Genomic DNA, 5,522 nt, shown 5'->3' with positions numbered 1-5,522 from the left:
GGCCCAAACCATGCAAGGTATTTAATATTAACCCCATGTTCCAGTCCTGATTCTCTGCTAATAATGAATATGTGCCATCTCTCTAGGAGGGCATAAAGCCCTGTGACGTGCCAGGGCAGGAATGAGAACTCTGATTTATGGATACAGAAACTGGGCTTGGGGAGATGAAATGATTTACCCAAGGTCACTCTGTACCGAGTTCTTTGCCCTCAAACTTCCTCCTCTGGACCATCCAGCCTATCCAATGTCACGGTTGTGCTGTGTTCTTTTCAATTTCCTGCCACCAGTCAGACAGAGCCTGGACTGCCCTGGTGATCGAGTGGATAAGAATCCACCTGCCAGTGCAGAGGATATGAGTTCTATCCCTGCTCTGGGAAGATTCCGCATGCCACGGAGCAACTAAGCCCGTGCACCACAACTCCTGAGCCCGCACTTTAGAGCCTGCCAGTCGCAACTACCGAGCGCGCGCCTAGAACCTGTGCTCTGAAACAAGAGAAGCCACCAAAACGAGAAGCCCACTGTCTGCAACTAGAGTAGCTCCTGCTTTCTGCAACTAGACAGCTTGCACACAGCAATGAAGCTCCAGTGCAGCCAAAAATAAACACATAAATAATATTTATAAAACAACACTAAAAAAAAAAAAGATCTAGGAGTTTGTCTTCTGGGGAATCCAGCTGTTGACAGGGAATTTCTGTGTCCCTTCCCTGCCTCTACAGCCTGATATTGGGGTCAGGCCTAATGATTTTGTTCACTATGTGGTTTTTCTATTGATCAAGGGTGAATATTACACAAGAGAAGGACCGGCTTGGCCCACAGGCTGGCAAAGAGATGGGCCATCTCCTGGGTACATGTCAGGTTATCATCAAAGATGACTTTTCCCAGCAGATTTAGGCCCATCTTGCAGAAAAGCTTAACTTATGTGATGAAGGTAGTGCTTTCTGGATGACCCTGAACAAATCACTTCCCTTCTCTTTGCCTGTCTCTGTGGCTACATGAGAGGTTTGGGAGATTGCTTTCATTCTTGTCAGTTCATGATTCCAAGATGGCAACTTCTGTCCCAAAGGATGGGATTGTACCTTTACTATTTGCTTACAAAATTATCAATAGGAATATTGCTTCTTAATTTGAAATTCCATTTTATGTGCAAGGTCAGTGGTGGGATGGGGAGCTGAGAGGGAGAAAAGCATGTAAACCTAGGTTGCATGTGAACCTAGATCATGATATTTGAGTGTCAGTCATGACTGAATGAGGGTAGAAGTAGCTAGGATTGTTTGTGGCGCTCTGGCAAATTCCTGTTCAACCTCCAAAGCCCAGCCACATCATCACCTCCTACAGGGAGAGCTCCCCAACCCTTCAAGCAGGGTCCTCTCTTGTAAGAAGGCTCTTTTCTCTATCCCAGGTGCTGGAAACACAGACACCCGTGAGACACAGTCCCAGTCCTGAGGGGCCTCCTGGCTATGGTGTGAAACACACAGAAGTCTCCCAGACAATAAGCTGTGAGTCATTCTCTGGGGGAATCAGAGATTTCTCAGAGGCGGTGATACCTGAGTCTTGCCAAAGGGATGGAATTTGACTAGATCTAGCCACTAATTTGCAGGCAATACCAAGGACAGAAGAACTTGAACTGCACTAACAGTCTGCAGTCAGCAAAGTCTAGACTATGGGAAACTCTCCAGGTCAAATGGGCCGGATTCCTCAACAGACACACTGCAAGGAAATCAAAGGGAAGGAAGCGAATTCTAGTGATGGGGGCGGGGGGAGCTTAAAAGCTTTTTAGAAATTTTTTAAATGCGCAAAGTTCAACTCCAGGTTGTAAAGATATAAAGATGCACAATGCAGTGATAAGTTAAAAGGCAAGAAAGTGATTACTATAAAACTAGGGAGTATGGTTGCTTCTGGCTGTCAGGGGGTTGTGACTTGGGGGAGCGCACACGAAGGAGTTTTCTGAGTGTTTGATAAAGTTCTCTGACCTGGGTGGTGTTCTTCTTACAACTCATTAAGGCATTCACTTGATTTGTGTGGTTTCTGAAACTGTGTTTTATTGTACAATAAAAGATTTAAAAATAGATATCTCCAGGCTGGAATATTGGACTAAAACTGACAGCATGAGGCAAAATAAATCTACTTGCCAAATTCTGCTTTTAAGTTAAATAATATTCGCTCGCAGGAAAAAATCAGCCTGACCTAAAGTAGCTGATATTTTTAAAAATATCTTGGAGGTTTCAGCCGCCCACACATGGCTGTGCCTGCCTACGTGGCTCTTCCCAAGTGCAGCCTCAGAGGCCCAGTGTTTGTCCTAGATCTTGGGGGGAGCCACTGTGGGGAGGTCTGAGCAAGGGGAAAACTAATGGGAGAGTGGTTGGGGGGTGGGATTTGTAGCTCTGGTCCTGCCCATCAGGGAGGACTGGCTGTTACTCTGGATGGAGGAGCCAGGGCTGTGTAGTCTCATCACGAGGGCATCATGTCCAAGCCCTACTGTGAAATTCACTACTTTGGCAGCTATGAGAGAGAGGGTGGGGTGAGGCCCCTGGAGGCCTCTCCCCGTCCTCCCCTTCTCCCTACCTTGCTTCTCCAAGGGCCAGGCTCTGAAGTAGAAACTTAGAATTTCAAGCCACAAGGCACTTAGAAAACATCTCTTTCAACTCTCGAATTTTGCAACCAAGAAAGTTGAAGTCCAGGGTATATAAATGATTTAACAGGGGTCAAGCAATAGACACCAGGCTTCCCTGGTGGCTCAGATGGTAAAGAATCTGCCTCCAACATTTGATCCCTGGGTCAGGAAGATCACCTATAGAAGGGCATGGCAACCCATTCCACTATTCTTGCCTGGAGAATCCCGTGGACAGAGGAGCCTGGTGAGCCTGGGGTCCCAAAGAGTCGGACAGGACTAAGCAAGTAACACTCTCACACGTGGCAATAAGCTCAATACAGGTGTCCCCTTCTGCCCTCCCTTCAAGCATGGAGGTGAGTGTAGGGACCTGTGGGCCTACAAGGTAACTGCCAGGCCTCTTGGCTCACCCTGGTGCTTGTATTTTACCTGCCTCTCCTCCTCCACCTCCTCTCACCAACATTGACTTGGGATACGTATTTGACCCCTGCCTCTGGCTTGTTACCTCTGGGTTCCCCCATGTTTCCCCCAACATCTGTATGCTGACCTCTTCTGTACCTTGACCCTCTTTTATTGACTTTGGCTTGACTCATCCACCCCTCCACCCCACTCTGTTGGGGTGGAATTCTCTGTTCCAGCAACAGCAGGAAACCCAATGTCCAGCCTCCGAGTTCCTTCTCATCAGGAATCCAAGCTGAGGGACAGTATTCAAGGCCGCAACCAGGAATCCAGGACCTTTCCCCCTTTTGGAGTCTGAATGTCTGGAAAATCGATTTGCACTTAGTCACAATTCCATGATGACACTCAGCATTCCATTCAAAAGCCAAGCACAGGGGCTTCCCTGTGGTCCACTGGTTAAGAATTCACCTTGCAGTACAGGAGACATCCCTGTTCCGGGAAGATCCCACCTGCCACGGGGCAAAGGGGCCTGTGAGCTACAACTAGTGAACCCGTGTGCTGCAGCTACTGAGCCTGCCACCTGGAGCCCGTGCTTCCCAACAAGAAAAGCCATTGCAGTGAGAAGCCTGTGCACTGAAAGTAGACTGTAGCCCATGCTCGCCACAACTAGAGAAAGCCTGCATGCAACAATAAAGACATAGGGCAGCCAATAAATAAATAAGCTTAAAAAAAAAAAACTTGTTGTTTTTTTTTTAAGTGCAAGCACAACTCTTCTATTTTTTGGAATCTTAGAGGGAAAGATCAGTGTATTTATTTCCATGCTGCCTGAGCCCTAGACACTGCCCCAGATAGACTCTGCTGACATCCAGTCCACCTGATGCTCCACATAGTCAACCGTGCAATGGGACCAGCAGAAAGTTGTGTTCTGTGGTCACATCAACAGAAGTATGAGGTACAGAATGAGGGAGGTGAAGTTCCCTTAATAAGACTACACCTCGAGTAGAATTGGGTTGGCCCCAAAAGTTCGAGTTTTTCCATAGGACGTTATAGAAAAAACTAAGACAAATTTTGGGCTAACCCAATATTTTCAGTTCTGAGGGTCACAACTGAAGAAGGAGCATACCAGGAAATGAGAGGCACTAATGTCATATTAGTTGGGTTTTTGATCCTAGAAATGATATGGGGAGTGTCATCACTGGCTACGGGCCAGATTCAAGGGATCACACAGGCAGGCGCCAGACCTCAAGGATCAGTTTCCCAAGGGCTGGGAAAGGGAAAAGGCGCCTTCCAGCTGAACGATGCGGTACCTAGTGCGGGCCTTAGTCCCCACGGGTAACACGGGAATCTCAGGCCAGCCTCGCCCTGCGCATTGCGGCGGGGTGATGGGCTCCGGGGAGGGAAGGCGCAGGGCGGCCGGCGAAGCGCGCGAACTGGCCCGGCCTGCGCTGGTGACCGCGGAGCCTAGGGATGGAGGGGGAAGGGTGGGACTCGAGGAGGCCAGGAATGACATGGAAAGTAAAAAGCAAAAAAAACGCCACATCACGGAGGAAGTGGGCAGCACACGTGGGACGCTAAAGCTCCCACGACCAAACCCACACCCTCAAAGGGTAGGCACGGACGGGGTTCGAACCCGCGATCTTCGGTTTACGAGACCGACGCCTTACCACTTGGCCACCGCGCCTGACAGCCGAGGGAGCGGTGGAAGCTCTCAGTGGAGGGGAGGCGGTGCAGGCGCGGGAGGGGCGGTGCCTCGCCCCCAGCTCCGCCCCCGGCCCCGCCGCCCGGCCCTCCAGATCCGCGGGCCGGGACCCGGCTCTCCGAGCCCTTGCGGCGTGCTGAGGGCCGAGACCTGCCGCACCCCGTCCCCCGTTCTGCCCGCGGTAGGTTGCGAACCCGCAGCGCCAGCCAGCCCGGCTCCGCCCCGCCTCCGGCGCCCGCAGGGGCGCGGCGCCTGCGGAGAGGCCCGCGGGGGGATTCGAAAGAGGCGGCGGCGGCGGCGGGCGGAGAGAAACCGAGACCGACGCCTGCTACGGAGCCGAAGCGGAGACGGCGGCGGTGGCCGGCGAGCCAAGGCAGGGCGTCCGTGCTGGCGTCTCAGCCGGCTCCGCGCGCCGCCTTGTGACCTTGGCCGGGTCATTTCCACCCCATCAGCAAGATACTGGGGGCAGCGCGCAGGAGCTCAGACCGAGTGCACCGGGAACCGAGTGGGCTAGAAGGGCGCTTTAGGCACGGACGAGACTTGTCCCCGGAGAAAGATTCAGGGAGCCGCGAGGGATGGAGGCCGGGCTGCAGGGACGACGGGAGGTGAGCGAGCCTCCCTGACCCCGAGGGGCAGGTCACTAAGCAAAACCACCTTCGGTTGCTCTCGCCCTTCACTCCCCCGGCACGGGCCTCCTGCTGGAAACTCGGGAGTAAATATCTGTTTAGACCCGGTGGCCTGGCCCAGGAGGGCAGATGTAGGCGCACATGGAGATGCCCCAAGGATGTTCCTGGGGACAGTGCTAGAATGACCTGA

General features: G+C 52.2%; 1 non-coding gene across 1 annotated transcript; it reads right to left on the bottom strand.

Annotated features, from left to right (window-relative positions):
- Positions 1 to 4,616: 4,616 nt before the first annotated feature.
- TRNAT-CGU (transfer RNA threonine (anticodon CGU)) lies at positions 4,617 to 4,688 on the bottom strand. The gene has a single exon. It is a non-coding gene; the product is annotated as a tRNA-Thr (tRNA).
- Between the last annotated feature and the right edge of the window lie 834 nt (positions 4,689 to 5,522).

Source organism: Bos mutus, chromosome 19 (assembly GCF_027580195.1).
Source record: "Bos mutus isolate GX-2022 chromosome 19, NWIPB_WYAK_1.1, whole genome shotgun sequence".
Lineage (NCBI taxonomy): Eukaryota > Metazoa > Chordata > Mammalia > Artiodactyla > Bovidae > Bos > Bos mutus.
This window is presented reverse-complemented; position numbering and strand designations above follow the sequence as displayed.